The 22,199-nt window shown below is 37.3% G+C and overlaps 2 pseudogenes across 2 annotated transcripts; both read left to right on the top strand.

The window, feature by feature from the left end:
* The first annotated feature begins 12,835 nt into the window (after positions 1–12,835).
* Positions 12,836–13,150, top strand: LOC307061274 (pterin-4-alpha-carbinolamine dehydratase-like; annotated as a pseudogene). The gene has a single exon. The product of its transcript is annotated as a pterin-4-alpha-carbinolamine dehydratase-like (transcript).
* Positions 13,151–15,156: 2,006 nt separating this feature from the next.
* Positions 15,157–21,277, top strand: LOC307058112 (lysosome-associated membrane glycoprotein 1-like; annotated as a pseudogene). Its single transcript has 2 exons — positions 15,157–15,231; positions 20,238–21,277. The product of its transcript is annotated as a lysosome-associated membrane glycoprotein 1-like (transcript).
* Positions 21,278–22,199: the final 922 nt, after the last annotated feature.

Genomic DNA, 22,199 nt, shown 5'->3' with positions numbered 1-22,199 from the left:
TCCTCACACCTTGTAAGATTGCCACTTTTTCCTTAATGCCCTTGTTTCTTTCACATCAATAAATATAAAGGTAAAGTGCAATGTGTTAAATTAATCTGAATTTGTAACTCTTATAACCAAAGTTTAAAAGTAAACCATAAAAATGTAAAATTTGCGTTAAGCAAACATTACCAAAAACTAATAATTTTTCTATACCTTGATCTACAGATTCTGTAGGTTAGTAAGAAAATCATCAAAATAACAGTAGTTACAAATGACTAAAACACAAGAGCAAACAATTGTCACATGAAGAAATACAATTAGTAAAGAGAAAAAATTTTTCAATCTTGTTCTATATTAAAAACTGAAAGTAAACATAACAAGGTATGAAATTCACTCATTAAATCAGCAAAAATAACAGAAACTTCTAGAGTAATAGTACTCAATAATGGCCAGATTGGCTAAAAAGAACATAGGCTTTGGTGTCTGACAGTTTAGATTTGAATCCTAGAGCCCTAGAACTTTCAACTGCTGTGTGAGTTTTAATAAATTCTTAGCCTGTCTGAGCTTCTTTTTTCTTTTCTGCAAACCTGGGGATAAAAATATTTTCTTCCTAGGATTGTGATAGGAAGTTAAGAAGATGAGGATCATTTCTGATTTTTTCTCACCAGTGACTATCAGTATCTGGCATATAGTTGATACTCATTCAATATTTGTTAAATGAATAAATGGATAAACAAGCAAAGAAACATGAAAATTAAGACTGGTAGGCAAAGAGATCCCATAAATATTTATTGCTATATATGTGTATATACTTTTTTGCAAATGTTGCAATAAAACTTTATATTGCTGATAGCAATGTAAGCTGATTCAACACTTCTGGAAATTAATTTTCAATAATTAATCATTGCATAATGCAATAATCATTCCTCTGGGAATTTACACTCCCAATTTATCAAAAGAAGACAAATGCTTTATGTAAAAACATCTTCAATATAGTGCTAAATAGAATAATGAAAAGAACTTAAGCAATTTGTATGTTCATCAGCTAAGAACTTATTGATGAAAATCTAGTATATTCAATCACTTGAATATTTTATAGATCATTTAAAAGATTTGCATGAAGGTCTTATGTCAAGGTGGAGCATATATTTTGTTTAGTTCTGGTTTGTTTTTCTGGTTAGCACTGTTCACACCTTACTGTGCTGTATCTTACTTTTTTATTAGAAAAATATAGAAAATGTAAAATAAAGAAGTAAACATAACCCATAATCCACTAATTTATAAAATTGTCATGTAAAGTATAAAGCAAATGACTTTTCCACCATCAGACATCCAGTGAAACTTCTGCAGAGATGATCACATTTAGCAGTTTGTGATGTTTCTCTAGAAGTTAAAGGTCATAGGATATATGTTGGTTGGAATCATCAGGGAACAAAATCGTGTATTTTCCAACCATATGACTATGGATAAAGCTTTATGCGTGTAGATATAGGCATATGAAAAAGTGAATGAGTAAAATATCTGCAATGAATACTGGGATTACATTGATTTCTAAACTTCCTTCAGTGTAGTTATAATGATTCTGCGAAACCAAATTCTGTACAATGAAACAATTGCCTCCAGTAGACATAGGCAAAAATTGACGTAAGAAGTAAAGCAGTATTATCCAGCTAATTAGAATATGGGAGCTATTGTTGTTATATAATACAAACAGGAAAAAGAAGATTAAAACACTTTTAAGGGTCTGGTAGATGAAGAATGGTGCCAATATGGCTTTAATCTCTAAAGCAAATTTATGTTATCCAGGGGAGTGCTTGTTTTCAAACTGTACACAACATTCTGAGCATTATCAGTTATTAGTGACTGCTAAGTCATTCTCAATATGAATGTTAAAACAGGCACACCAACAGTGAATCATATAATACTGTCAAGGTATTATTATTTAATAATATACTAAGCTTGTATGACATCAGAATGCCATTATTACTTGAATAAATTTGAGTCAGTATAGCTAAGAAGAAATGTTTTCCAAGATAGGTGAAGTCTAGGTGTGTAATGCTGGAAAACAACAACAGATGGACAAACTATGATATAATTTTAAGTGGTTTATTTATTCAGACCATTTATAGGTGTCTGACCATTTATAAAATTAAAAAATGGGGTCAACTGAATAGCCAAAGCAATCTGGAGATAAAAGAACAAAGTTGGAGGTCTCACACTCCCTGACTTCAGACTATTCTACAAAGCTACAGTAATCAAAACAGTATGTTACTGGCACAAAACCAGACACATATATCAATGGAACAGAATAGAGAGCCCACTAATAAACCCATGCACTTATGGCCAGTTAATCTATGACAAAACATTGCAAGAATGTTTTGCAAGAATATTGCAAGAATATACAATGGGAAAAAGACTCTCTTTAATAAGTGGTGCTGGGAAAACTGCACAGCTGTATGTAAAATAATGCAATTAGAATATTTTCTCACACCATATACAAAAATAAACTCAAAATGGACTAGAGACCTAAACGTAAGACTGGAAACCATAAAACCCCTAGAAGAAAACATAGACAGAACATCTTTGACACAAATCATAGCAATATTTTTATGGATCTGTGTCCTAAGGCAAAGAAAACAAAAGCAAACAGACAAATGAGAACTAATTGAACTTAAAAGTTTTGCACAGCAAAGGGAACCATCAGCAGAAGAAAAAGACAACCTAGTAAATGGGAGAAAATATTTGCAAATGAAATGACCATCAAGGGGTTAGTATCCAAAATATATAAACAGGTCATACAACTCAATACCAAAAACCAACAACCCAATCAAAAAATGAACGGGAGATCTGAATAGAAATTTTTTCAAAGAAGGCATATAGATGGCTAACAGGCACATGAAAAAGATGCTTAGTATAGCTAATCATCAGAAATGCAAATCAAAACCACAATGAGTGACCACCTCATACCTGTCAGAATGGCTATCATCAAAAAGACCACAAATAAGATATGTTGGTGAAGATATGGAGAAAATGGAACCTTAGTACACTGTTGGTGGGAATGTAAATTGGTATAGCCACTATGGAAAACAGTATGGAGTTTCCTCAAACAACTGAAAAACAGAACTACCATATGATCTAGAAATTACATTCCTGGGTAATTTCAGAAGAAAATGAAGACATTAATTAAAAAAGATCATGCACCCTAACATTCATTATTATTTATAATAATAACATGCAGGATTATTTATAATAGCTAAGATATGAAGCAGCTTAAGTGTTCATCAACAGATGAATGGATAAAGAAGCTGTGGTATATATAAACAATGGAATATTACTCAGCCATAAAGAAGAATGAAATTTTGCCATTTGCAACAACATGGAAGGACCTGGAGGGTATTATGCTTAGTGAAAAAAGTCAAACAAAGAAAGACAAATACTGTATGTTATCACTTACACATGGAATCTAAAATATGAAACAAATGAGTGAATATAATAAAACAGAGCAGACTTACAGATATAGAGAGCAAGCTAGTGGTTACCAGTGGAGAGAGGGAAGGGGGGGAGGAAGAAGATAGAGGCAGGAGATTAAGATACTACTATGTATAAAATACATAAATAAGCTACAAGGATACATTATACAGCATAGAAAATATAGCCAATATTTTATAACTTTAAATGGAGTATAAATCTATAAAACTATTGAATCACTATCTTGTATATCTGAAACCAATATCATAAATCAACTATACTTAAATAAAATTAAAAAGTGGGGTCAAAATTGTTGATGGGTCCAGCCAGCAAACATTATTAACTCAACAGTAAGAGCATTTATTATGTATCCCAGTTTGGAAAAGTTTGCTGGTCACATGTTGCACAGCCCAGCCCGGCTTACACAGTATATTTTATGACCATATATGTCATCTAAGATGATTTGGGAGTAATTAAATAAATTTTAAAAAAGTAAACGAAAAACCAGTTGAGGCTGGATTACACGGTAGGAGAAGGTGTTGACTAATGCAACTGAAAATCCAAAGAGAGGCAGGCTTTGAGTTTGATAGATCTAGCATTCTAAGAATGTTCTCAAGCCTCAGTGTCCTTCTGTCTCTCTGCCATGACCTCCATTGTTATATTCCTTCTAATATTAATCCCTAGAATGGCTGACAATTGTAAGGGAAGACACATGCCTATTTGTTCATGGCAAATGTAAGAGAGAGTGGCTTCCTGAAATTCTTCCAGAATAGTGAAGAGGATCTTTTCTACAAACTCCCTGCAAATCACTGTAAGAATCTCAGGATTCTGAATGTTGTGCATGCCTGTCTCTGAGCCAAAAACTAAAAATGGGAGTGGGATTAGTTTTAGAACTACCAGGTCCACTTTCTAAGAGGCACTTAAGCTACACGTCTGAGGTGCAGGTAACTAAATAATATTAGGATCCGCTGTGGAAGGTGAAGGAGATAATGGATTCTAACTACTGAAGAGCGTGTCCACTATAACATCCCCCCAAAGAAAATGTTCCCATATTTTTAATGTCAGTGCAAGTATGAGGAAAAAATTATTAGTCAAAGGATACTTTCCAATACATAAATTGTTGTCAGAAGTTGTTGCCAAGCAATTGGATTTAGGAAGGTCAAAGATGTGCTTGTAAATGGAGATTTCCTGCCCTGCACACCTCAGTGGAACAATCAGAATTTCATTAGCTGTCCTTCAAGCTATGCCTCCTTTGCTGCCTTGTTCTTGGGGAGCCTGTCTGTTTTCTCTGAGCAGAGACTGCTCTCTAATGGCATGGTCCAGACACTTTCAAACATTTTTGTTGTTGTTTGACTGTAGTATTTAAAACCAGATTTATTTTATTTTATTTGTTTTTGGTGTTTCAGTCTTTTATTTTTTCATTTCTTTTATTCCATCTTTCTTAACTTGCTATTTTTATTCTTACCAATTCAGCTCTAGTATTATTTTTTCTTTTTAACATCTTTATTGGAGTATAATTGCTTTACAATGGTGTATTAGTTTCTGCTGTATAACAAAGTGAATCAGCTATATATATACATATATCCCCATATCTCCTCCTTCTTGCATCTCCCTCTCACTCTCCCTATCCAGTGGAAGGACAGGAATAAAGACACAGATGTAGAGAATGGACTTGAGGATGCAGGTAGTGGGAAGGGTAAGCTGGGACAAAGAGAGTGGCATGGACATATATACACCACCAGATGTAAAATAGATAACTAGTGGGAAGCAGCTGCATAGCACAGGGAGATCAGCCTGGTGCTTTGTGACTTTCAAACTTTTAAATGACAAAGTCATTTGAATCAGAAAGCATGATGTTGCTGTCAGCTGAGCTCAAAATTTGCCCCACCAAAAAATACTCCCTTAGCCTTATGTAGCAGGAGTACTTTGTGCTCTTCAACTTTTTGACACTGACCTAGTGCTTATTAGACAAGAGCTTTCACCAGCTTCCTATAAATTTTGGCTATAATTAAATGGACATTGGTTTCCAAATCCTTCAATATTTTTTATACATTTTTTCATTAGTCTGTTCTGCTACAATGAAATAGTTGAAGAACTAAGAACCTCCATATTATTAAAGACTAACTTTAAAAAATTGTTCTAATGGGCAGGAAGGTGTTAAGTTCTGAAGAATTTAAGAATAAATACAATAAATTTATTTACCCTATAGAAAATTTCTATTTTAAAGCAGTTTTATTGCTCTTAGAACATAATTATAAAGTTCAAACATCATTGATCAAGACCAATTCAATTACATTGCTTCTTATACATATCACTCATATAACATATTGTCACATTAAACAAAGCAGAAAACCCTCAAGTTAAACAACTGTATTGTCTACCCAACTTTTTTTTTTGAATACCAATACAATGCCTTTTTCTAATCTCTACTAATTGTTTCTCTTTCTTGTTTATAACCAGCAACGTTAGCATGAACTAATAAATAAATATACAAAGGACGGGGCTCCCTTCACTTAATCACTTGAATCATATCCAATTCTAGTTACGAAATGTCCCACTTAGGGAAAAAAAAAATGCCTCAAGTGGATTTATATTAGATCTCCATTGGTATTAGTTTATGCTGAAGGCTACATAGAAAAGAGGTGCAAAAACGCAATGGCTCCAATGGATATAGTTTATTTCTCTCTTACATTTAAAAGTCCAGGAAGGGTAGTTGGACTTTATGACATCACCCAGAGATGCTGATGAGTAGGGCTTGCTCTACCATCCTCTGGGGCATTGTCCTCATCTGCACGTTGAAGTCTGATTGCCATTATGTCCAGTTCCCCCAGTGAGAAGAGAGGAGGTACAAAGTAGCACTCGTGGTGTGGTAAGGCCCAGCCTGGAGGTGGCACAGTGTCTTCTGCTAACATTCCATTGGTGAGAATTCAGTCACATGTTACCTCTGGCTGGTGAGAAAGAGTAGCTCTGAGTGACCAACTATAGTTTTAACTCTTTTTTCCTATGGAAGAAGAACAGAACAGATTCGAGGGGATCAATGGTCTCTAAAACTCTTTATAAACATTGATATTTTTCATTTATTTTGTCATATATCTGAATGTGAGAAATAAGACCTTGGATTTTGTAAGTTTGAAAGAAAAAAATGAATTTAATATTGGATTATTTTTGTTAACTTATTGATCATTTCTTTTTAGCTGTGATAGTATTCTTTGATGAATGTGAGTTCTGAGGAAGAAAACTACTAGTATTTATCGAGAACTCACCCAAAATTTCCTTTAAGTTTAAAAAAGGAAGCACTCTTAGTTTATAAGCAGAGCTGAATGAGTAAGTTGTCTAACTACTCAAAATACACCCACTGCTACTCCTGTCATGAGTGTGGATCTAGTCAGGTGTGGTGATAGCTTCAAGGCATATACTTTGGATGCACAAACCATTTCAATTGCCCTGTTTCTCCCAACTCACTGCTTTATAATCCCTGTTCCTCAGATATAATTTAGTTTAGAAATGTATTTATTTAATTTTTTAGCATTTTAAAATTAATTTTTATTGGAGTATAGCTGATTTACAATGTTGTGTTAGTTTCTGCTGTACAGCAAAGTGAATCAGTTATACACATACATATCTCCACTCTTTTTTAGATTCTATTCCCATATACATCATTACAGAGTATTGAGTAGAATTCCCTTTGCTATAGAGTAGGGTCTTACTAGTTATCTGTTTTATCTATAGTAGCGTGCATATGTCAATCCCAATCTCCCAATTTATCCCTCCCCTCCTTTCCCCCCTGGTAATCATAAGTGTGTTTTCTACATTTGTGACTCTATTTCTGTTTTGTAAATAGGTTCATTTGTACCATATTTTTAGATTCCACATATAATATGATATGATATTTGTCTTTCTCTGTCTGACTTACTTCACTCAGTATGACAATCTCTAGGTCCATCCATGTCGCTGCAAATGGCATTATTTCATTCTCTTTTATGGATGAATAATATTCCATTGTATATATGTACCACATCTCCTTTATCCATTCCTCTGATGATGGACATTTAGGTTGCTTCCATGTCCTGGCTATTGTAAATAGTGCTGCGATGAACATTGGGGTGCATGTATCTTTTCGAATTATGGTCTTCTCCAGGTATATGCCCAATAGTAGGATTGCTGGGTCATATGGTAGTTCTATTTTTAGATTTAAGGAACCTCCATACTGTTCTCTATAGTGGCTGTATCAATTTACATTTTCATCAACAGTGCAAGAGCGTTTCTTTTTCTCCGCACCCTCTCCAGCATTTATTGTTTGTAGATTTTTTGATGATGGCCATTCTGACTAGTGTGAGGTGATACCTCATTATAGTTTTGATTTGCATTTCTCTAATAATTAATGATGTTGAGTGATGTTCAATTTCCCTGTTTTTCCCAACTCACTGCTTTATAATTCCCTGCTCCTCAGATATAATTTGGTTTAGAAATTTAAATTATTACATCTGTGAAAAACTGGATTTTATTGCATTTTCAGTTCAAAAGTAGACTAGAGCAAATGCGTTTCTACCATAAAAAGGTGAAATTGAGAAAAAGGATAAAATAATAAGCAAAGTATATTGAATGGACAATTCTGAAGAAACATTTCATTTGAATTAAAATTTGATTGGGAGAACAGATGTGTGTAGAGGAGGGGGCTGGGAGAGTCAGGGAGGATAACCCCCAGATCCCTGGGCCAATAAGAATAGATATCCTTCTAAGCAACGGTGAATTGAGGTTCAAACACCATTCTCGTTAGCTGGAACCCTTTTAAACCTAGAACAGAACTATGTAAAATTAGAAGGAAGAGTGATAGAGATTCTGGGATAGAACTTCTAGAATTCTATAGCTCCAGAAATCATCTAAGGGAATATACTGGACCTCTATCAGCACCTCTGCTTTTATATATTTAGCTTGAAGATGTGCAAAAATTAAACACACATACACTATATTTTTTTTAAATAATCTTTTACCTCACTGTACTTTGCTAACATCACTTCATTGACAAAATATTTTACCTTATTACAGAATACTAGGAAACAGTTCTTATCTTTGCAGTTTAGAAGGTTAATAATGATTAAAATAAAAGTTAGTGATGATTAAAATAAAAGGTTAATAATGATTAAAATAATGATTAAATGTTAATAATGGTTAAATAATGATTAAATAAGGTTAATAATGATTAAAATAAAAGTTAGTGAACTACCTTTCCAAGTTACTCAGTATCATCCTTTGGCATAACATTGGCAAATCACAACAAGGAAAGGGATCTGCAGTCAGGCACTACCACTAGTGAAATGTTCTCCTTTACGTTTCACATACTTCCTATACTGTGAATCTACTTCTTTCTGTTATAACTACAGCACAGAGAGTGATCAGTTTGGCAGTTTGCACCTTTATAAGGAACTATCTATGTACCAAGTCATTGTTATTAAGCCGCTCAGCTTTGCCCAGGCTGAACGTCTTCCTTTCATTGAGAGATGTTCTTTTGGCTGCTCATTTGAACTACATATATAAGCAGTGTGAAGTCTATAAGAACCCACAGTATCTTAACTGGACTTCAAAGAGCACATATTTCTTTTAATAATCTTTTTAGAAGAAAAATATGTTACAGCTTCTTTGGACTGAGTCCCTGGCAAAGGGCAAGAGGGAAGTTTTTCCTGGTCTGGCATGAATTCTGAAAATTCAGGATCTTCCTGACTGGAGACCCGTATTGTTTGACCAAGGACATACCCATAGCCAAGTTTCAGGTTCTGCAGAGAACACCTATGTCTTGGTTGTACTCCAAGATGTTCTAGAAACCTTAGGAAACACAGGTAGTCCTAAGCAAAGTTTCAAACTGAGAATTGTCTGACAATTTTCCATTTCCCACTTATTTTTTTCTCTCCTCCATCATATTTTATACCCAGAAACCCCAAGCTCTCATCGTAGTTCTCATTTATCCCCACTTGTACTATGTCAACCTGTTAGAGGCTAGTTTTAATTATTATATTGGAAAAGGAGTGACAAAAGATAGCTAATTTTAATGACTGCATCATTTGTTATCACATATTCTAAAGGCAAACGTGATGAGCACAGATCTATTGCTTCATTCAAAATAATCGAAATTAGAGGTTAGATTTCAGATAGAAGTACAAGCAGGTGAAGACACATCCTAGAGAGAGAGTCCTTTTCCTTATCTTTTAAGCCCAACCACATGGGCTCTGACTTCATCTAAGCATGCATTTGGATCTGCTCGGAAAGTGAAGTAACTTATTTAAGGTGTGGCTTGTATTTCATGTTATCACTATGTTAATCTAATTCAAGCAAATTGCAGGGGTGCAGGAACCCTATTAATCTCTGAAACATCCTCCTGAAGCTCTAGTGAGAGAAAGGATCCTGTTGTCCAAGAGAAAGGGTCCTGTTCTTTTGGTAAGTCTGTGAGAATACTGAATTTAGATCATGTTGAAATAGGCAGTTGCCAAAGTGGCCAAAACAATTACTTATTTATGGCTTTCTTATTAAGATGTATATTTAGGCAAGTGTCTGATTCTAAGGTACACATTCAGGTACCACGCTGGGCATAGGGGAATGTGATAGATGCCTCCTTGGGAAGAAAATGGAAAGGTGTTTCACAGATTAAATTCAGAAACAACCAACAAAAAGGCTTAAGGAGACATGGTTTGTCCAAGGAAAATTGATTTATTAAAAAAGTGATTTCATAAAACTGGACTCCAAAGCACTAAGGGGAGGTTTATATAAAATAGTAGATATGGTCAGTATCTGTAAGATAGAAGTTTGGTAACATAGGACATATAATGTGATACAAAGACATGTAAAACTGACTATAATCAAATCTAAACTGTAAAGTTCTCAGGGGTGGCTTCTAAAAGGGTATTCACTGAAGTTACATGAGTTGGGAAGTCTCACTGTAAGAAGCTATGTGATGGATAACAGGTTATTGATATATGAAAGAGAGTACTATGTTTTAAAAAATACCACAATGCCATCTGACGATTCAAGTTGTCTGAGACTCTGTGTTAACTCTTGTCACTATTTACCTTTTTGAGTTGTCAGAATTCCAAGACAATGAGGTATAAGGGAAAGGACATGGAAATTGGAACTGGGAAGCCTTTACATCATAAGCTGTTTAGTCTCTCTGAATCAGGCACAGGACTAGAGTGTGTAAGAGTCTTTCAGTTGTATAATTCTGTTATTTTGTGAATATGATGTACATGAAAGCACTGCCAAAATATGCTGGCATAAAATCATAGAATTTTGAAGGAGTGTTTTATCACGGTATGGTGAATGGGTAAATTTTAAAATGTACTTCATTTGTGAGTTTATTCTCAACAAGTTTCTAGTAATGATTAGATATTTCTCCTGATACTTTGTCTATCCTTTGTCAAAATAAAACCATATATGTGTTGCTACAGAGCTAAAAAAAAAGAAGTGGTGAATGGATAATTGGGGCAGTCTGAGTCTTAACCCCATTCTGGGAGTTGAGTTGCCTGCCAGGGACCTAAATCTCTGATATCAGAGAGAATAACGTCTTCGTCTGTGTGAGCATAATAAGTCCCGTTTCAGAGTCTTAGGGAACGTGAACAAACACAGAGATACCATCCATTTCATTTTTCTGTGTAGAGATGCCCATCCAGTTGGGCCTCGTCTGGCTTGCCCTTACTAGGATAGAGAGAGCTTTCAGGCTGGAGGGCTCAAGCCTCTCAAGAGGACCGTTGTACCCCACAGGATGGAAGTGGGCGGAGGGGAAGATGGCTGTCTCCAGAGCAAACTCTGCCTCCCCCTTAGCAGGTTAGGACAACAGATGCTTATTAGCAACAACAGGAAGAACTGGCAGACACCTTGCGGATGAAGTACAATAACTTCCACATGCTTTACATCATTCCAAGAACATCACTTTTTAAAAACACTGTTGAGGTTTTGCTTTTGTTTTGTTTTTAGTTTTTATTAGAGTATAGTTGTTTTACAATGTTGTGTTAGTTTCTACTGCACAGCAAAGTGAATCAGTTCTACGTATACATATATCTCCTCTTTTTTGGATTTCCTTCCCATTTAGGTCACCACAGAGCATTGAGTAGAGTTCCCTGTGCTGTACAGTAGGTTCTCATTAGTTATCTATTTTATACATGGTATCAATAGTGTATATGTGTCAGTCCCAGTCTCCCAATTCATGCCCCCCTCTTCCCCCTTGGTATCATGCATTTGTTCTCTACATCTGTGTCTCTATTTCTGCTTTGTAAATAAAATCATCTACACCAGTTTGAACACTGTTGAGTTTTTAAAGAACTCTTTTTGGATCTACTGTAAGATAATTTTTAATCAATGTGTTATAGCTTAATGGATAAGAGTTCAACTCTGATTTGGAATCAGACTCCCTGGCCTCAAAACGCACTTTACCATTTACTTTGAGCAAATTATTTAACCTTCTTGTGTGTCAGTTTCCTTATTGATAAAATGCTGATAAAAAGGATATGTACCTTATAGGATGGCAGAGAGGATAAAAGAGGTACTTAGCAAGTGATTGTCAGTAGAATGACCAATATTTATTAGTTATTATTCTTGTTATTTTTATGTAAAACAAACAGATTTCTGTAACTAAAACCTCAGGCAGCTGATAAATGTGTTTATTAAGTCCAAACTCCACTAGCATTTCATTTTCTTTTATTTCTTTTATAGTCAAGGTCAGATGTACTATTTCAGAAATCTTTCAAGCTTCTAATTGCTCTCAGGGCCATCCACCGTTGTACCTGTCATTCAATTGTTTTTGGTAATTCCCAATTTTATCTCTCTTACTAGCTTTAAACAAAGTTGTAAAATGTGTGAAACCAGTAGACACTAACCCTAACCCCATTATCTCATACTCTGAATTATTAGCTTTAAGTGTTTTTCCTTGCCTATCTTGTTCTTTATTAAACATCCCACCCAGGGAGGGATAAATTGGGAGACTGGGATTGACATGTGCAGACTGCTATATATAAAATAGATAATAAGAACCTACTGTATAGCACAGGGAACTCTACTCAATACTCTGTAAATGACCTATATGGAAAAAGAATCTAAAAAAGAGTGGATATATGTATATGTATAACTGATTCACTTTGCTGTACACCTGAGACTAACACAACATTGTAAATCAACTTTACTCCAATAAAAATTAATTAAAAAAAAAGTTGAGAGTTACTAAAAAAAAAAAAAGAAAGCATCCCACCCAAGAGCCTTCTAATGATATGGTATGGACCTTTCATTTTATTCTCTCAGTTATTATAAAAATTTAGTTGGTAAGTATCTCTTAGAAATATGGAACTATAGGACACGCTCATCTCCTCCGCTGCCACCTGCTGTGGCCAGCGTCCACGCTGCACACAGCATGGCTGGCAAAGCACACAGGCTAAGTGCTGAGGAGAAGGACCAGCTGCTGCCAGACATGTGGGCCATGGGGTGGAACGAGCCAGAAGGCCAGGATGTCACCTTCTAGCAGTTCCATTTTAAAGACTTCAGTAGGGCTTTTGGCTTCATGATGAGAGTGGCCCTGCAGGCTGAGAAACTGGACCACCATCCTGAATGGTTTAACATTTACAACAAGGCCCACATCACACTGAGCACTCATGAGTGTGTGGACCTTTCAGAACTGGACATAAATCTGGCCAGCTTCATCGAGCAAGTAGCAGTGTCCATGACATAGACCCTGCCCTTCTTCTCTGAGTTCTTCAGGGGAAAGGAGGGACTGAACTGGGGAGCCAGAGAGGGAACTGGGGAGCCCCGAAATGTTGCTGCAGTCAAAACTGACAAGTCGATCCTGTTGCCTCCATTTAGAGGCAAACCTCTGCCATCAAAAAAGGCCAGCATCACCGCCAACACCAGAACTTAGATCACTTTTCCCCACACCACTCTCTTCCTCTTTGGAGCTCTTTTACATGTACACTGATTTGAATAAGTTCTTCTCTTGCTTTACAACTTTCCAGCGACAGCAACGATTTCTTTCCAGGCAGTGTCTTGTTCCTTTCCTGATTCATTTCCCAAGAAGCTGTGATGGAAAGTGTGTCTAAGATAAAGTCTGATCTTAGAAATCAGAACCCTAAAGTCATCCTCATCCTATGTGACAGACATGCATGTGCTATTATGCCTCCAATAAAAACACTGTTTCACTTGGGAAAAAAAAAAGAAATATGGAAGTATAAAGTTCAAAATTTCCACTCCTTTATTCTGCTCCCACGTCTGCCTGTGCCTCAGTTCTCTCTATCTCCGGGAGATGATCAATAAAAGATAATCAATAAAATAGATGATCGATGAAAGCCCCCCAAGAATTGACACTGTCTTACAAAGTCCCACAAATATCTTCTAGCTAGTGCTGTTATAAGATAAACTTCAGATTCTGTGGGTTTGCACATTTCTTTTCTTAATGCACAACCTGTCTTCTGCTCCTATTCTTGCAAACAGTTCTTAGAAAGCAGTGAGTAGAAAGCTCTCACTGGTGTTAACAAGTGAGAAATGACAACTTTCTAGTGTTATCTCTCCTAGTAGATACAACATTAGCTTAAAATAATTCATGATGATCTCAACATGATGGTGGGCAGAAGAAATGACCAGTATGCATGCTGGCAGCTTCTCAGGACCATATCAATGATTATATGCAGGCACTACTTATTCTATCAATGATGTCTCTAAGCAAATTATCTCTGACGATAAAATATGTTCCTTGTTTAGGTCAATTCTGCCTGAGATTATATTTTACACAAGCTTTACAAAAGACCCTGTTAAGACAAGCTAGTTGTACCTGCAATAGTTTTTCACTGTAACTTTTATGGGTGACATTGGTAACATATACTATGTGTTGATAAATGCAACAAATCACTTTTTATCATTTTAAAATCACTTCCACTTTTACAGAAGCTCCTATAAAGCCATAGTACCTGGAATTTTATTTCTCTTTCACCTAGAACATCTTTCTAACATTAAAAAATTATCTGGAAGGGGCAAAAAAAATGGAATGAGAAATATCACTCCTCTGTTCTTCAGAAAGAAGAATAATAAGCATTTCTAGAGTGCCTATCACTCTCCAGGAAGTGTGTTTGGCACTAGAGATATATATGCATTTCAATCAGAGATTTTCCTTGTTTGTCAAGTATTTTATAATTTTTAAGAGAAACTTAGAAAAATATAAAAGGATACAATCATATGTTAAAAGTACATATAATCAAAAAAACACATATAATCATGTAAGAATGCAAGTGTGCTCAAGATACTATAAGAGTTCAAAGGAGGGACATTTAATTCAGACTGTAGATACCAGAAAAGTTTTTCAGAGCAGTTGACTTTCACTGAGTGTGTGTGTGTGTGTGTGTGTGTAAAATTACCTAGACACAAAAAGTGGGATCTCATTCCAGGAGCAGGAAAACAGAACATAAGAATTGTCCATGAGAAAATAATTAGGCCCAATGGTTCCAGTATCCCATTAGATGCTGTAACATGGCTTGGAAGATAAAGATAGCAGAACGGAGACCAAAGACTCCTTAGGTGTCCATGAAGCCATGGGTTGACCATAAAAATGTAAGATGAATGAGTCGTGTCATGGACCCTTCTTACTGTCATTGCTGCTCACTGATTCCACTTCTGCCTGTGCCTTACTTCTCTCCATCTCCAGGAGGCTGACAGTCTCCACTACTCTACGCAAATGCCATCCCTGCTAAAATGTCCCCCTTTAGCACCATCAGTGGCATTTTGGAATTATTTCAAGCTATGAAAAGAACCAGAATCAACTTACAGGTAATGTAAATCCCCTCAATAATTATCATGTTGCTTCCATTCTCTGCTATGTACATTCTTTATAAATTCAACATTCTTTCCTGTTGTGTTGGAAATGTGAGCCCACTGTGACTAAGGTCATATTTAATACAGACCCAACATTTTGTTGGCACTCCCTAAATGTTAAATAGTAATGAGAGGAGATGAAGTAGCACAAGAACAAGAAAGTGATTAAAATAGATCCCAATCGATTCCAGCTGCATTAGAAACATAAGGAGGAAAAGTGAACACTTATTATCAAATTATAAAACCGAAAATATGTCTAGGAAAGTGTGGGCTATTTAAGACCATTAGATAGATAGTTTTGAACTGAAATCCCTTAAGACTATACAACAAAAAAGTATTTTCCAGATGTCCTTTATACCGATATGGAGAACGTAAAATATACTTCCCTTACAATTTGGATTTTTAAGCATTTCTTTTTAATCATATTAAAATGTGAAGTTTTACTCATTGTTTTAGATATTTAGTCAGGTGAATATCTGACTAATGAATAACACATGGTACAGAAAATATATATATACATTTTAATTTTAGCTTTTCTGAAGCCCATTGTTCGTTTCAGGCTGCCTTACTGAGAGTCCTTGCACTAAACGCCTCTGGTTGCATTCCATTCAAGACAAAGGCATATTTTAGGGATGTACCTCTCACAAAGAGGTATTGATGGACCAGGAATCAGAGTTTGGACAAATGAACATTTCATTATAACACAGCCTAATTGTTAAAGCTCTTCTTATTGAAAAGAATAAAAATTTCATTAGTCATCACAGTAGCTCAGCATGAACTCCTCCTCTTTTTCCCCACAATGCACAGTAAGAATGGCAGTTTTAAGTTTATCATTGAACATTTTGGAAATGTTGATTCTTCCTTCCTTTTGCTCTAAATACACTAAGAAGTATTTTAGTAATAAGTATAAAAAAAATTGGTAATAATTTTAAGCTAAACTTTATACGTGGAATTGTGAAAAAAAATCTCAGCAATCACAGGAAAATGCAATTTAAGAGCTGCCTGGAAGGCCTGCTTTTTTCATTTTAGGGCCCTGGGATCGTTTTATGGGATAATAAGGATTCATAGGACCACCCTAAAGTTCAAGTAAGATAAAGACATAAGTACTTTAGAAACTATAAAGGTTTTATAGAGCTAAGGGAATAAAATTTACATTGGTAATTCTTATCTCTATACAGCTTTTAATTTTAGTATCTTTTCAGCTTCTCCAGGAAAGATATGTATTGATCACTGCCCTAAGTGTAAAAACTGAAATAGGGAAGGACCAAGATACAGTGAAGATCACTAATCTGGCACTCAGGATTCCTGTTATTAATTAGTTGATAATGTTGAGTTATGTCATGTAAACAGCTGACAGCTTAGTGTGTCCTAGTGGTGAAAATGCAGTGGGTAGACTAGATGAAGAACACAAATGCATAGCAACCAATAACTCTCACACCCGAGTGTGCATTGCTAATTGATCATAGAAGTGGTTCTGGCTAAGACAATGCAGCCTCAGAATCTTTGTTGACAGTATGCCAATCAAAGCTGGCTCTCCAGGAACTAGACAGTCTCTAAGAGTTTCCTTTTCCAGGTCTAAGAACCTGTCGTTGTCACCTGTGAATGTAGATCAATCGCATTATCCATTCTCACCTTTATTGCTGCTCCCCCCTCATCTCTTACCTCTCTCTCTCACTCTACCTGCTCCAGCCACACTGGAGGTGTGTCTTTGTCTCACAGACTTTGCAATGACTATACCCTCTGCCTAGAATACTCTACTCTCATGTGTCCACGTGCTCACTCTGTTATCTTCCCCAAGTCTTCACTAATCTCAGCCTTTCAATGGTGTTCACAGTAGTTGGTAAACTATAACCCATGGGCTGAATCTGGCCCCCTGTCTGTGTTTGTATGGCCCACAAAGTAAGAATGGCATTTACATTTTCAGTTGAGAAATACATAAGTCAGAAGAAGAATTATATTCTGTGGCACATGGAAATTACATGAAATTCAAATTTCAGTGTTCATAAATAAAGTTTTATTGAGACACAGGCTGCATTTGTGCTAAAATGGTCGAGTTGAACGGTTATGGCAGAGACCACATGGCCCACAAAGTGTAAAATATTTACTATCTGGTCATTTACAGAATAAGTTTCCCTACCCCTACGATACACTTAACATTTTGTTAATTACTGGAAGTACACACCGGCAATCCTGATGCCCTCTCTTCTCTCAATTTTTAAAAATAACATTTATCACATTGTACCATACACTGTCCTTGTATAGTATGTATATTACTTGTCTCTCCATAAGAGCACAAATTCCATGAAGTCAGAGGATTTTGTCCACTTTATTATCTGATATATTCCCAGTGCCCTGAACAGTATCTGGTACATAGTAAATATTCAATAAATATAATTCTGGAATGAATTATATGGAAGATACCTACATTACATAGAAATATATTAGATGGAGTAGTCACAGGAGACTTCAGGAGAAGATGATATTTTAGTGTTAAAGGGTACAAAAGACTTAGGGAACATTTTTCCTAGAAAGGGGTACTGAATGAAAGAACATGTGTGTAGGGTAGCCTAGATGTAATGCAGAGCCCGGGAGGTAGAGAGGAGGTGGAAAGTAGGCTGAGCCCAGTTTATGGAAGACTTGGAATGTCTGATTAAGATGCTTGAGTATAATCGTATAAAAAATAGATATTTCAGAATCATCTGTCTGATAATGATATGATATATACAGTATGAGTTGGAGTGGGTAAAATATATGTGAGAATTGTAATAGCCTGGGTTCAGGCTTCTAAGATTGGACAGTGGCAGATGAAATGAAAGAGAAAGGACACAGGGAGAAAGGAAGGAGTAACCAATGGTACCTTCACTATTGTGACCTTTGGTGAAGAAATGTTTTTGTCGAGCTTCCCTGGTGGTGCAGTGGTTGAGAGTCTGCCTGCCGATGCAGGGAACACGGGTTCGTGCCCCGGTCCAGGAAGATCCCACATGCCGCGGAGCAGCTGCGCCCGTGAGCCATGGCCGCTGGGCCTGCGTGTCCGGAGCCTGTGCTCCACAAAGGGAGAGGCCACAACAGTGAGAGCCCCGCGTACCAAAAAAAAAAAAAAAGTGTTTTTGTCAAAAGTTGAAAGGCATTTAAAAAAAATAAAAACCAGTCTGCTTCAGTTGTTTGTAGTTTATTGAATAAATATGCATACAGTTCCCAGGTTAAGACTTCTGTAGATTTTATGCCTCAGAAAAGGCATATATGATAATAAACCTGACAACATAAACTAGACCAATTCGATTTTAGTAGAGTTAGATTAGTTGAACTACTTCAGAATGAAGTCAGAATGGGTTTCACTCAGGTAGATTTTACTTGTGCCATTTGTGTTAAACAGAGATAATAAATCCAAATATACATGATAGTGCCTAAAATTTTTTTGTAAAAGTAGCTTGACAATTCTAAGTGAAAGACAAGAAAATAGTATATACAATTTGATTCAGTTTATGTAAAATTTTATATATACTTAAGATGGAATTTTAGGCTCCATATTTTCTGTATTATTTGAGCTTTTTTTTCTGCAATGACTATATATATATTTTTTACAATCACAAAAGAGCTATTTTTATATTAAACTATTAAAAATGACAGGTTGGATGTATAGCAAAAATCTCCATAGATTTGTTTAGATATTAAGAACAGATTCATGCTACAAACTATTTATTTGCTATGAAGAAAATTAGGAAGTATTTAGCAAAGTTTGAGATAATAATGTTCAAATAACTTAACTGTCAAGTATATTTGAAATGTTTTTAGTCTAGTAAGAACAGGCAATTGACTGATTAAACTAAGATTATGAATTTTGGAAACTAGACCTTGGTCCAACGGCAAAGGTTGCTTGAGTCATCTTTAAAATGGATTATGGTAATCTTTCCTTAAAAGGTTATTTAAAAGAATTAATATAAAGGATATAAAACACCTGTCTAGTGAGTAGCTGTTCCAAAAATGATAGTTATTATTATTAAGAATTGGGTAAGTACTAAATAAAATAAATCAGAGTTTGAGAGTCAAGCTACATTTACTTAATCCTTTACTTAATTTGTTCCACTAAATGCCATGAAGTACTGTGCTAAGTACAGGTGAATACATGTATTATCAAGGGCCTGCCCTGTCTTTAAGGCATAAACAATACGTTTAATAAGGTGTTACAGATACTATGACTCAAGTTCCTATTCGATAGAGAATTTAAATCAGGCCACCTCCCCAGTGAAAGTTCAGCATATAAAACTATGTGCTTTGGTGTGCCCTGATGCTTCTCACTAAAAATATATGTAAAAGCACTTCTATTTGGAAGCTGTTCTTTTATTCATGCATTCATTGAACAGTTATATATTGAGCATCTTCCATTTTCAAACATTCTTCTTGGAGCTGGCCCTATACCAACAAAGACAAACAAGATTTCTTCTCCCACAGAAATTTCAATCTAATGAAGGCAGAAAAATAAACTAGGAAAAAAATAGAGAAGATAAATTCAGTCAATACTATAAAGAAAATCAAACACGGTGGTATGATGGACTAGGCTAATTTAGCTTAGATAGTTAAGTAAGGCTTTTCTGAGCAAGGAGTATCTGACCTGAAACCTGAATGATGAAGCTCCTGTCATGTAGAGAGAGAAAATTTGACAGGAGGGAATTCCAGACTCAGGAAATAGCTAGTACAAATCACCTAGGACGGGACCAAACTTAACCAGTTCAATAAACAGAACTGTTTAAAACTATGGTTGAAGAAACAGGGGAAAGAGAAGGAAGCTGTGAAGTCAGAGAAGTGTTGTTAACTATAAGCTTGAATATGAACTCCCCTATGTAGCAGAAAGTTACAAAGAATCCTGACGTTTCAAAATCAAGGATTTAATTCACTATTCTAGAACACTTGAGGTCATCTACTCTACCTAATAGTGTAATTCATTTATTTATTCGATCAACAAGTATTTGGGGACTTCCCTGGTGGTGCAGTGGTTAAGAATCTGCCTGCCCAAAGGGAATGCTTCTGTCTCCAGTCTCATGGCTTTTGGAAGAGGCCATATGCTGACCCCCACAAGTTTAACAAGAAATGCAACACGTTAGTGTCCAGCTGATGCGTTTTGTTTATAACTTGTCAGATACAGGGATTTTCACCAATTCGAGCTGCAGGGCAATCAAGACTGTGGAATCCGTAACCGACATCAAGGCAGACATAAATAAAAAGTACAGGTGTGTTGAGCAGCAACCAGATCCGCATGCGCAACGTGACCATCGGGCTCCGTGACGCCACCCTCCAGGCCTACCTCTCCAACAACAGCTTCTGCAGGGAGGAGACGCACTGTAAGACTGGCCCTCCCCGCCCACCCCGGCGGCGCCGCCCCAGTCCTCGCCCATCTCGGCGCCCAAGAGACCCTCGGGGTCCAAGTACAACGTGAGCGTCACCAGCGGGACCTGCCTGCCGGTCAGCATGGGGCTGCAGCTGAACGTCACCTGCAGGACGAGGGACAACACAACGGTGACCAGAGTTCAGCATCAACCCCAACAAGACCACCTTTGCGGGGAGCTGCACAGCCCAGCTGGTCACCCTGGAGCTCCGCGGCAGGAACCAGCTCCTGGCGCTCCAGTGTGCGATGAACGCAAGTTGCCTGGGGGTTTTCCTGCAAGGAGTCCCGCTGACGCTGACTCCGCCCGATACCGGAGACCCCGCCTTCAAGGCCGCCCACGGCCCGCTGAGCGCGCTGCAGGCAGCCGCCGGGAACTCCTACGAGGGCAACGCTGAGGGGCGCGTGCAGGTCACCGAGACCTATTCAGGGTGTGAGTCGGCGTTCCGCGTGGACGGGGACAAGTCTGGGCCTGTGGAGGAGTGTCAGCTGCGTGAGAACAGCATGCTGATCCCCATCGCCGTGGGCGGCGCCCTGGCAGGTCTGGTCCTCAGCGTCCTCAGCGTCCTCATCGCCTACCTTATTGGCCGGAAAAGGAGCCACGCCTGCTGCCAGACCATCTAGCCGGCCGCCCGCACGCGCTGCGGACCAGCAGCAGCTGCACGGCCTCGGGCCGGTTCCCTGGGCTTAGATTGCTGTTGAGGGAGGCACCCTTTCTTGCAAGCTGGTTTTCACATCTGCTTTATCCAATGTGAAGTTCATCCGGCCACAGTTACTATTCACAAAAGAGCAACTATGGAAATGACGGTGTTAATTTTGCTAACTGGGTTAAACATTAATATTTACCAAAGTAGGACTGGAAGGGGGGTGGGGGGTAAGAGAGCTTTTCTAAATGGGCACTGGCTCTACTATCCTTTGGCTTTTTAAGATTCTGGTGTTTGATCGCTTCACTCTTTACTCAGGTGTAAGCCTTGCAAAGGGAGAGTCTCTGGTCTTAATGCTTTGATGAAGGCTGGTAGCTGTGAGCCTGACGCGCTGAAGAAATCAGTAGGAACGAGGATCGTAGAGCAGTAGTACGAAGAAGCAGACCTGAGAGGCTTAAATTAAGCTTTAGAAACCAGGGCGGGCCCGGCCCCTCGAGCATCGGTACTCCAGGGCTCCCGGTCCTCAGGCTTTCCAGCTCTGCCACTCGAGAGCTTGCACCTTTTAAAACAGAAAAATGGGCGTTATTTTTATTTACGTTTTTGTAAAGTAATTTTCCTTCTTCTGTTGGAGGTTTGGGGTGATACTTTGTCTTCACTGTGTACAATAATCGTTTCACTCTGATTCATCACTTGCAGCTGGGTGGCCTGTGTGCTGAGGAGCATCCCCTCCTGGGACGCGTTGCCCTAAGGATGCTGATAAAGTCTTTTTGGTAAAAAAAAAAAAAAAGAAAGAAATCCTTTTGCCAATGCAGGGGACACGGGTTCGAGCCCTGGTCGGGGAAGATCCCACATGCCGCGGAGCAACTAAGCCCGTGTGCCACAACTACTGAGCCTGTGTTCTA

Source organism: Hyperoodon ampullatus, assembly GCF_949752795.1.
Source record: "Hyperoodon ampullatus genome assembly, chromosome: 1".
Lineage (NCBI taxonomy): Eukaryota > Metazoa > Chordata > Mammalia > Artiodactyla > Ziphiidae > Hyperoodon > Hyperoodon ampullatus.
This window is presented reverse-complemented; position numbering and strand designations above follow the sequence as displayed.